The sequence below is a fragment of the Schistocerca gregaria genome, unplaced genomic scaffold (genome assembly GCF_023897955.1).
Source record: "Schistocerca gregaria isolate iqSchGreg1 unplaced genomic scaffold, iqSchGreg1.2 ptg000251l, whole genome shotgun sequence".
NCBI lineage: Eukaryota > Metazoa > Arthropoda > Insecta > Orthoptera > Acrididae > Schistocerca > Schistocerca gregaria.
This window is the reverse complement of record NW_026061759.1, coordinates 4653627-4666254: the sequence shown is the minus strand read 5'-3', so window position 1 is coordinate 4666254 and position 12628 is coordinate 4653627.

Below are 12628 nucleotides of genomic sequence, written 5' to 3'. Positions count from 1 at the left end.
GAATTGTTATGCCTCTTAGTGTTTTTTACATCAACTTAGAAGCTACTTCTGTGTTCTACTATGGTATTTTTAGTGTCTGCGCATTCCGCAGCACCCCAAATAGTTTTGCACACGATAAATGTAACCGTTTAATAGAGAAGAGCGGCCAATGTGACGATCTGACATTAAGTTGATTCGATAGCAAATGACGAAAACGGGCGAATTTCTTAGGTTTTTTTTTACATATGAACACTTTTCACATTCTCCCGTGCAACGTGGCTGCTAGTCCTCCCTTCATGCAAAATCTTAAGGTCCTAGCTCATGTCCAAGGCACCAAATCCGGCTAAAAAGTCAAAAATCGTTAACTAAAACTTGAATTGTACTGCTTCTTATTGGCTATTACATCAACTTAGAAGCTTCTTCTGTGGTCTTCTATGGTGCTTTTAGTGTCTCCGCATTCCGCAGCACGCAACATAGCTTCGCACACGTTAAATGTAACCGTTTTAGAGAGAATAGCGGCCAATGTGAAAATCTGCCATTAAGTCGATTCGATAGCAAATTGACAAAAACGGGCGGATCTTTTAGGTTTTTACTATATATGAACAGATTTCACATTCTTTCGTGCAACATGGCTCCTAGTCCTCCCATCATGAAAAATCTTAAGGTCCTAGCTCATGTGCAAGGCACCAAAGCCGCCTAAAAAGTCAATAATCGATAGCTAAAACTATTATTTTACTGCTTCTTACTGGCTATTACATCAACTTATAATCTTCTTCTGTTTACTACTATGGTGCTTTTAGTGTCTCCGCAATTCGCAGCACGCAACATAGCTTTGCACCCGATAAATGTAACCGTTTCAGATATAAGAGCGGCCAACGTGGCCATCTGACATTAAAACAATTCGATAGCAAGTGACGAAAACGCTAGGATTTCTTAGGTTTTTGCTACATATGAATACTTTTCACATTATCCAGTGCAATGTAGCTAGTAGTCCCCCCTTCATGCAAAATCTTAAGGTCCTAGCTTATGTCCAAGGCAACAAAGCTGACTAAAAAGTCAAAAATCGTTAACTAAAGTTTGAATTGTACTGCTTCTTATTGGCTATTACATCAACTTAGAAGCTTCATCTGTGGTCTAGTATGGTGCTTTTAGTGTCTCCCCGTTCCGCAGCACGTGACATAGCTTTTCACACGTTAAATATAACCGTTTCAGAGAGAAGAGCGGCCAATGTGACGATCTGACATTAAGTCGATTCGATAGCAAATGACGAAAACGGGCGAATTTCCTAGGTTTTTACTACATATGAACACTTTTCACATTCTCCCGTGTAACGTGGATGCTAGTCCTCCCTTCATACAAATTCTTAAGGTCGTAGCTCATGTCCAAGGCGCGAAAGCCGGCTAAGAAGTTTATAATCGATAGCTAAAACTATTATTTTACTGCTTCATACTGGCTATTCCATGACCTTAGAAGCTTCATCTGTGTTCTACTATGGTGCTTTTAGTGTTTCCGCATATCGCAGCACGCGACATAGCTTTGCACACGACAAATATAACCGTTTCAGAGAGAAGAGCGGCCAATGTGACGATCTGACATTAAGTCGATTCGACAGCAAATGACGAAAACGGGCGGATTCCTAGGTTTTTACTACATATGAACACTTTTCACATTCTCCCGTGCAACGTGGCTGCTAGTCCTTACTTCTTGCAAAATCTTAAGGTCCTAGCAAAATGTCCAAATCACAAGAAGCCGGCTAAAACGTCAAAAATCGATAACTAAACTTGAATTGTAGTGCTTCTTACTGGCTATTACATCAACTTAGTATCTTCTTCTGTGTTCTTTTATGGTGCTTTTAGTTTCTCCGCATTACGCAGCACGCGACATAGCTTTGCACACGATTAATGTAACCGTTTCAGAGAGAAGAGCGGACAACGTGACCATATGACATTGAGTCGATTCGATAGCAAATGACGAAAACGGGTGGATTTCTTAGGTTTTTTTTTACATATGAAAACTTTTCACATTCTCCCGTGCAACGTGGCTGCTAGTCCTCCCTTCATGCAAAATCTTAAGGTTCTCGCTCATGTCCAAGGCACAAAATCCGGCTAAAAAGTCAAAAATCTTTAACTGAAACTTGAATTGTACTGCTTCTTATTGGCTATTACATCAACTTAGAAGCTTCTTCTGTGGTCTACTATGGTGCTTTTAGTGTCACTGCATTCCGCAGCACGCAACATAGCTTTGCACACGATAAATGTAACCGTTTCATTGATAAGAGCGGCCAACGTGCCCATCTAACATTAACTAAGGCTTGATTTGTACTGCTTCTTATTTGCTATTACATCAACTTAGAAGCTTCTTCTGTGGTCTAGTATGGTGCTTTTAGTGTCTGCGCATACCGCAGCACGCCACATAGTTTTGCACACGGTAAATGTAACCGTTTCATAAAGAAGAGCGGCCAATGTGACGCTCTGACATTAAGTCGATTCGATAGCAACTGACGAAAACGAGCGGATTTCTTAGGTTTATACTACATTAGATCACTTTTCACATTCTCACGTGCAACGTGGCGGCTAGTCCTCCCTTCATGCAAAATCTTAAGGTCCTAGCTCAGTCCAAGGCACCAAAGCCATCTAAAAACTCAAAAATCGATAACTAAAACTTGAATTGTTACGCCTCTTAGTGTTTTTTACAACAACTTAGAAGCTACTTCTGTGTTCTACTATGGTACATTTCGTGTCTGCGCATACTGCAGCACGCCACATAGTTTTGCACACGATAAATGTAACCGTTTCATAAAGAAGAGCGGCCAATGTGACGATCTGACATTAAGTCGATTCGATAGCAAATGACGAAAACGAGCGGATTTTTTAGGTTTTTACTACATCCGATCACTTTTCACGTTCTCCCGTGCAACGTGGCTGATAGTCCACCCTTCATGCAAAATCTGAAGGTCCTAGCTCTGTCCCGTGCACCAAAGCCGGATAAAAAGTCAAAAATCGATAACTAAACTTAAATTTTACTGCTTCTTACTAACATTTACATCAAATTAAATACTTCTTCTGTGTTCTTTTATGGGGATTTCAGTGCCTCCGCATCCGCAGCAGGCGACATAGCTTTGCACATGGTAAATGTCACCGTTTCAGAAGAAAGAGCGGCCAATGTGACGATCTGACATTAAGTCGATTCGATAGCAAATGACGAAAACGGGCAGATTTCTTAGGATTTTTTTTACATATGAACACTTTTCACATTCTCCCGTGCAACGGGGCTGCTAGTCTTCCATGCAAAATCTTAAGGTCCTAGCTCATGTCCAAGGCACCTAAGCCGGCTAAAAAGTTAAAATCGTTAAGTAAAACTTGAATTGTACTGCTTCTTATTGGCTATTACATCAACATAGAAGCTTCTTCTGTGGTCTACTATGGTGCTTTTAGTCTCTCCGCATTCCACGGCACGCGACATAGCTTTGCACACCATAAATGTAACCGTTTCAGAGAGAAGAGCGGCCAATGTGACGATCTGACAATAAGTCAATTCGATAGCAAATGACGAAAACGAGAGGATTTCTTAGGTTTTTACTACATTCGAACTCTTTTCACATTCTCCCGTGCAACGTGACTGTTAGTCCTCCCTTCATGCAAAATATTAAGGTCCTACCTCATGTTCAAGGCACCAAATCCTCCTAAAAATTCAAAAATCGATAGCTAAATTTGAGTTCTACTGCTTCTTACTGGCTATAACATCAACATAGAAGCTTCTTCTGTGTTCTACTGCGGCGCTTTTAGTGTCTCCGCATATCGCAGCACGCGACATAGCTTTGCATAGATAAATGTAACCATTTCAGAGAGACGAGCAGCCAATGTGACGATTTGATATTAAGTCAATTCAACAGCAAATGACGAAAACTCGCGGATTTCTTAGATTTTAACTACATTTGAACACATTTCACATTCTCCCGTGCAACGTGGCTGCTAGTCCTCCCTTCATACAAATTCTTAAGGTCCTAGCTCATGTCCAAGGCACGAAAGCCGGCTAAAAAGTCAAAAATAGATAACTAAAACTTGAATTGTTATGCCTCTTAGTGCTTTTTACATCAACTTACAAGCTACTTCTGTGTTCTACTATGGTACTTTTAGCGTCTGCGCATTCCGCAGCATGCCACATAGTTTTGCACACGATAATTGTAACCGTTTCATTGAGAAGAGCGGCCAATGTGACGATCTGACATTAAGTCGATTCGATAGCAAATGACGAAAACGAGTGGATTTCTTAGGCTTTTAATACATTCGATCACTTTCCACATTCTCACGTGCAACGTGGCTGCTAGTCTTCCCTTCATGCAAAATCGTAAGGTCCTAGCTAATGTACAAGGCACCAAAGCCGCCTAAAAATTTAAAAATCAATCACTAAAACTTAAATCGTACTGCTCCTTACTGGCAATTACATCCACTTAGAAGCGTCTTCTGTGTTGTACTATGGGGCTTTTGGTGTCTCCGCATTCCTCAGCACGCGACATAGCTTTGCACACGATAAATTTGTCAATTTCAGAGAGAAGTGCGGCCGATGTGACGACCTGACATTATGTCGATTCGATAGAAAATGACGAAAACAGGCGGGTTTCTTAGGTTTCTACTACATATGAACTCATTTTACATTCTCCCGCGCAACGTGGCTGCTAGTCCTCCCTTCATGCACAATCGTAAGGTCCTGGCTCATGTCCAAGGCACCAAACCCGTATAACATGTCAAAAATCAAAAACTAAACTTGAATTGTACTGCTGGTTACTGGCTATTACATCAACTTAGAAGCTTCTTCTGTGTTGTAATGTGGTGCTTTTAGAGTCTCCGCATATCGCAGCACGTGACATAGCTTTGCACACCATAAATGAAACCGTTTCGGAGAGAAGAGCGGCCAATGTGACGATCTGACAATAAGTCAATTGGATACAAATGACGAAAACGGACGAATATCTCATGTTTTTACTACATATGAACACTTTTCACTTTCTCCCGTGCAACGTGACTGCTAGTCCTCCATTTATGCAAAATCGTAAGGTCCTAGCTCATGTCCAAGGCACCAAAGCCGGCTAAAAATTTAAAAATCGATCACTAAACCTTAAATTGTACTGCTTCTTACTGGTTATTACATCAACTTAGAAGCTCCTTCTGTGTTCTACTATGGTGCTTTTAGTGTCTCCAAATTTCGCAGCACGCAACATAGCTTTCCACACGATAAATGTAACTGTTTCAGAGTGATGAACGGCCAATGTGACGATCTGATATAAAGTCGCATCGATAGCAAATGACGCAAACGGACGGATTTCTTAGGTTTTTACTACATATGAACACTTTTCACATTCTCCCGTGCAACGTGGCTGCTAGTCCTCCCTTCATACAAATTCTTAAGGTCCTAGCTCATGTCCAAGGCACCAAAGCCGGCCAAAAAGTCAAAAGTCGATAAATAAAACTTGAATTGTTATGCTTCTTACTCTTTATTACATCAAATTAGAAGCTACTTCTGTGTTCTACTATGGTACTTTCAGTTTCTGCGCATTCCGCAGCACGCCACATAGTTTTGCACACGATAAATGTCACCGTTTCATAGAGAAGAGCGGCCAATGTGACGATCTGACATTAAGTCGATTCGATAGCAAACGAGGAAGACGAGCGGATTTCTTAGGTTTTTAATACATTCGATCACTTTTCACATTCTCCCGTGCAACGTGGCTGCTAGTCCTCCCTTCATGCAAAATCGTAAGGTCCTAGCTCATGTCCAAGGCACTAAAGCTGTCTAAAATGTCAAAAATCGATAACTAAACTTGAATTGTACTGCTTCTTACTGGCTATTACATCAACTTAGAAGTTTCATCTGTGTTCTACTGCGGCGCTTTTAGTGTATCCGCATATCGCAGCACGCGACATAGCTTTGCATAGTTAAATGTAAACATTTCATAGAGAAGAGCAGCCAATGTGACGATTTGATATTAAGTCAATTCAACAGCAAATGACGAAAACTAGCGGATTTCTTAGATTTTATCTACATTTGAACACATTTCACATTCTCCCGTGCAACGTGGCTGCTAGTCCTCCCTTCATACAAATTCTTAAGGTCCTAGCTCATGTGCAAGGCACCAAAGCCGGCTAAAAAGTCAAAAATCGATAACTAAAACTTGAATTGTTATGCCTCTTAGTGTTTTTTACATCAACTTAGAAGCTACTTCTGTGTTCTACTATGGGACTTTTAGTGTCTCCGCATTCCGCAGTACGGGACATAGTTTTGCACACGATAAATGTAACCGTTTCAGAGAGAAGAGCGGCCAATATGACAATCTGATATAAAGTCGAATCGATAGCAAACGACGAAATCGGGCGGATTTCTTAGGTTTTTACTACATATGAACACATTTCACATTCTCCCGTGCAACGTGGCTGCTAGTCTTCCCTTCATGCAAAATCGTAAGGTCCTAGCTGATGTACAAGGCACCAAAGCCGCCTAAAAATTTAAAAATCTATCACTAAAACTTCAATTGCACTGCTCCTTACAGGCTATTACACCAACTTAGAAGCGTCTTCTGTGTTCTACTATGGGGCTTTTGGCGTCTCCGCATTCCTCAGCACGCGACATAACTTTGCACACTATAAATTTATCCATTACAGAGAGAAGTGCGGCCAACGTGACGACCTGACATTATGTCGATTTGACAGCAAATGACGAAAAAAACGGGCCGGTTTCTTAGGTTTTTACTACATATGAACTCTTTTCACATTCTCCCGTGCAACGTGGCTGCTAGTCTTCCCTTCATGTAAAATCGTAAGGTCCTAGCTCATGTCCAAGGCACCAAAGCCGTATAACATGTCAAAAATCGATAACTAAAACTTGAATTGTTATGCCTCTTAGTGTTTTTTACATCAACTTAGAAGCTACTTCTGTGTTCTACTATGGGACTTTTAGTGTCTCCGCATATCGCAGCACGTGACGTAGCTTTGCACACCATAAATGTAAACGTTTCAGAGAGAAGAGCGGCCAATGTGACGATCTGACAATAAGTCAATTCGATAAAAAAATGGCGAAAACGGACAAATTTCTCAGGTTTTTGGTACATATGAACACTTTTCACATTCTTCCGTGGAAGGTGGCTGCTAGTCCTCCCTTCATGCAAGATCGTAAGGTCCTAGCTCATGTCCAAGGCACCAAAGCCGCCTATAAAGTCAACAATCGATAACTAAAACTTCTATTGTACTGCTTCTTACTGGATATTACATCAACTTAGAAGCTCCTTCTGTATTCTGCTATGGTGCTTTTAGTGTCTCCGAATTTCACAGCACGCAACATAGCTTTGAACACGATAAATGTAACCGTTTCAGAGAGAGGAGCGGCCAGTGTGACGATCTGACATTAAGTCGGTTCGATAGCAAATGACGAATACGGGCGGGTTTCTTAGGTTTCTACTACATATGAACTCATTTCACATTATCCCGTGCAACGTGGCAGCTAGTCCTCCCTTCATGCAAAATCGTAAGGTCCTAGCTCATGTCCAAGGCACCAAAGCCGTCTAACATGTCAAAAATCGATAAGTAAACTTGAATTGTACTGCTGTTTACTGGCTATTACATCAACTTAGAAGCTTCTTCTGTGTTCTACTGTGGTGCTTTTAGTGTCTCCGCATATCGCAGCACGCGACATAGCTTTGCACACCATAAATGTAACCGTTTCAGAGAGAAGAGCGGCCAATGTGACGATCTGACAATAAATGAATTCTATAGCAAATGACGAAAACGGACGAATTTCACAGGTTATTGCTACATATGAACACTTTTAACATTCTTCCGTGCAAGGTGGCTGCTAGTCCTCCCTTCATGCAAGATCGTAAGGTCCTAGCTCATGTCCAAGACACCAAAGCCGCCTATAAAGTAAACAATCGATAACTAAAACTTGTATTGTATTGCTTCTTACTGGTTATTAGATCAACTTAGAAGCTGCTTTTGTGTTCTACTATGGTGCTTTTAGTGTCTCCAAATTTCGCAGCACGCAACATAGCTTTCCACACGATAAATGTAACTGTTTCAGAGTGAAGAGCGGCCAATGTGACGATCTGATATAAAGTCGCATCGATAGCAAATGACGCAAACGGACGGATTTCTTAGGTTTTTACTACATATGAACACTTTTCACATTCTCCCGTGCAACGTGGCTGCTAGTCCTCCCTTCATACAAATTCTTAAGGTCCTAGCTCATGTCCAAGGCACCAAAGCTGTCTAAAATGTCAAAAATCGATAACTAAACTTGAATTGTACTGCTTCTTACTGGCTATTACATCAACGTAGAAGTTTCATCTGTGTTCTACTGCGGCGCTTTTAGTGTCTCCGCATATCGCAGCACGCGACATAGCTTTGCATAGATAAATGTAAACATTTCATAGAGAAGAGCAGCCAATGTGACGATTTGATATTAAGTCAATTCAACAGCAAATGACGAAAACTAGCGGATTTCTTAGATTTTAACTACATTTGAACACATTTCACATTCTCCCGTGCAACGTGGCTGCTAGTACTCCCTTCATACAAATTCTTAAGGTCCTAGATCATGTCCAAGGCACCAAAGCCGGCTAAAAAGTCAAAAATCGATAAGTAAAACTTGAATTGTTATGCCCCTTAGTGTTTTTTACATCAACTTACAAGCTACTTCTGTGTTCTACTATGGTACTTTTAGTGTCTCCGATTCCGCAGCACGCGACATAGTTTTGCACACGATAAATGTAACCGTTTCAAAGAGAAGAGCGGCCAGTGTGACGATCTGATATGAAGTCGAATCGATAGCAAATGACGAAAACGGGGGGATTACTTAGGTTTTTACTACATATGAACACTTTTCACATTCTCCCGTGCAACGTGGCTGCTAGTCCTCCCTTCATGGAAAATCTTAAGGCCCTAGGTCAGTCCAGGGCACCAAAGCCGTCTATAAAGTCAAAAATCGATAACTAAAACTTGAATTGTTATGCCTCTTAGTGTTTTTTACATCAACTTAGAAGCTACTTTTGTGTTCTACTATGGTACTTTTAGCGTCTGCGCATTCCGCAGCACGCCACATAGTTTTGCACACGATAATTGTAACCGTTTCATTGAGAAGTGCGGCCAATGTGACGATCTGACATTAAGTCGCATCGATAGCAAATGACGCAAACGGACGGATTTCTTAGGTTTTTACTACATATGAACACATTTCACATTCTCTTGTGCAACGTGGCTGCTAGTCTTCCCTTCATGCAAAATCGTAAGGTCCCAGCTGATGTACAAGGCACCAAAGCCGCCTAAAAATTTAAAAATCTATCACTAAAACTTCAATTGTACTGCTCCTTACTGGCTATTACACCAACTTAGAAGCGTCTTCTGTGTTCTACTATGGGGCTTTTGGCGTCTCCGCATTCCTCAGCACGCGACATAATTTTGCACACTATAAATTTATCCATTACAGAGAGAAGTGTGGCCAATGTGACGACCTGACATTATGTCGATTTGACAGCAAATGACGAAAAAAACGGGCCGGTTTCTTTGGTTTTTACTACATATGAACTTTTTTCACATTCTCCCGTGCAACGTGGCTGCTAGTCTTCCCTTCATGTAAAATCGTAAGGTCCTAGCTCATGTCCAAGGCACCAAAGCCGTATAACATGTCAAAAATCGATAACTAAAACTTGAATTGTTATGCCTCTTAGTGTTTTTTACATCAACTTAGAAGCTACTTCTGTGTTCTACTATGGGACTTTTAGTGTCTCCGCATATCGCAGCACGTGACGTAGCTTTGCACACCATAAATGTAAACGTTTCAGAGAGCAGAGCGGCCAATGTGACGATCTGACAATAAGTCAATTCAATAGCAAATGGCGAAAACGGACAAATTTCTCAGGTTTTTGGTACATATGAACACTTTTCACATTCTTCCGTGCAAGGTGGCTGCTAGTCCTCCCTTCATGCAAAATCGTAAGGTCCTAGCTCATGTCCAAGGCACCAAAGCTGTCTAAAATGTCAAAAATCGATAACTAAACTTGAATTGTACTGCTTCTTACTGGCTATTACATCAACAAGGAAGTTTCATCTGTGTTCTACTGCGGCGCTTTTAGTGTATCCGCATATCGCAGCACGCGACATAGCTTTGCATAGATAAATGTAAACATTTCATAGAGAAGAGCAGCCAATGTGACGATTTGATATTAAGTCAATTCAACAGCAAATGACGAAAACTAGCGGATTTCTTAGATTTTAACTACATTTGAACACATTTCACATTCTCCCGTGCAACGTGGCTGCTAGTCCTCCCTTCATACAAATTCTTAAGGTCCTAGCTCATGTGCAAGGCACCAAAGCCGGCTAAAAAGTCAAAAATCGATAACTAAAACTTGAATTGTTATGCCTCTTAGTGTTTTTTACATCAACTTAGAAGCTACTTCTGTGTTCTACTATGGGACTTTTAGTGTCTCCGCATATCGCAGCACGTGACGTAGCTTTGCACACCATAAATGTAAACGTTTCAGAGAGAAGAGCGGCCAATGTGACGATCTGACAATAAGTCAATTCGATAGCAAATGGCGAAAACTGACAAATTTCTCAGGTTTTTGGTACATATGAACACTTTTCACATTCTTCCGTGGAAGGTGGCTGCTAGTCCTCCCTTCATGCAAGATCGTAAGGTCCTAGCTCATGTCCAAGGCACCATAGCCGCCTATAAAGTCAACAATCGATAACTAAAACTTGTATTGTACTGCTTCTTACTGGATATTACATCAACTTAGAAGCTCCTTCTGTATTCTGCTATGGTGCTTTTAGTGTCTCCGAATTTCACAGCACGCAACATAGCTTTGAACACGATAAATGTAACCGTTTCAGAGAGAAGAGCGGCCAGTGTGACGATCTGACAATAAGTGAATTCTATAGCAAATGACGAAAACGGACGAATTTCTCAGGTTATTGCTACATATGAACACTTTTAACATTCTTCCGTGCAAGGTGGCTGCTGGTCCTCCCTTCATGCAAGATCGTAAGGTCCTAGCTCATGTCCAAGGCACCAAAGCCGCCTATAAAGTAAACAATCGATAACTAAAACTTGTATTGTATTGCTTCTTACTGGTTATTAGATCAACTTAGAAGCTCCTTTTGTGTTCTACTATGGTGCTTATAGTGTCCGCGCATTCCGCAGCACGGCACATAGTTTTGCACACGATAAATGTCACCGTTTCATAGAGAAGAGCGGCCGATGTGACGATCAGACATTAAGTCGATTCGATAGCAAATGACGAAAACGAGCGGATTTCTTAGGTTTTTACTACATTCGATCACTTTTCACATTCTCCCGTGCAACGTGGCTGCTAGTCCACCCTTCATGCAAATTCTTAAGGTCGTACCTCATGTCCAAGGCACCAAAGCCGGCTAATAATTCAAAAATCGATAACTAAATTTTAGTTCTACTGCTTCTTACTGGCTGTTGCTTCAAATTAGAAGCTTTTTTCTGTGTTCTACTATGGTGCTTTTAGTGTCTCCGCATATCGCAGCACGCAACATAGCTTTGCACACGATAAATGTAACCGTTTCAGAGAGAAGAACGGCCAATGTGACGATCTGATATAAAGTCGAATCGATACCAAATGACGAAAACGGGGGGATTTCTTAGGTTTTTACTACATATGAACTCTCTTCACATTCTCCCGTTCAACGTGGCTGCTAGTCCTCCCTTCATACAAATTATTAAGGTCCTAGCTCATGTCCAAAGCACCAAAGCCGGCCAAAAAGTCAATAAACGATAGCTAAAACTATTATTTTACGTCTTCTTAATGGTTATTACGTCAACTTAGAAGCTACTTCTGTGTTCTAGTATGGTACTTTTAGTGTCTGCGCATTCCGCAGCACGACACATAGTTTTGCAAACGATAAATGTAACCGTTTCATTGGTAATAACGGCCAATGTGACGATCTGACATTAAGTCGATTCGATAGCAAATGACGAAAACGAGCGGATTTCTTAGGTTTTTTCTACATTCGATCACTTTTCACATTCTCCCGTGCAACGTGGCTGCTAGTCCTCCCTTCATGCATATCTTAAGGTCCTAGCTCGTGTGCAAGGCACCAAATCCAGCTAAAAATTCAAAAATCGATAACTAAACTTGAATTGTACTGCTTCTTACTGGGTATAACATCAACATTGAAGCGGATTCTGTGTTCTACTATGGTGCTTTTAGTGTCTCCGCATATCGCAGCACGCAACATAGCTTTGCACACGATAAATGTAACCGTTTCAGAGTGAAGAGCCTCCAATGTGACCATCTGACATTAAGTCGATTCGATAGCAAATGACGAAAACGGGCGGATTTCTTAGGTTTTTACTACATATGAACACTTTTCACATTCTCCCGTGCAACGTGGCTGCTGGTCCTCCCTTCATGCAAAATCGTAAGGTCGTAGCTCATGTCCAAGGCACCAAAGCACGCTAAAAAGTCAACAATAGATAACTAAACTTGAATTGTACTGCTTCTTACTGGCTATTGCATCAACATAAAAGCTTCTTCTGTGTTCTACTTTTGTGCATTTAGTGTCTCCGCAGTCCGCAGCACGCGACATAGCATTTCACACGATAAATGTAACCGTTTCAGAGATAAAAGCGG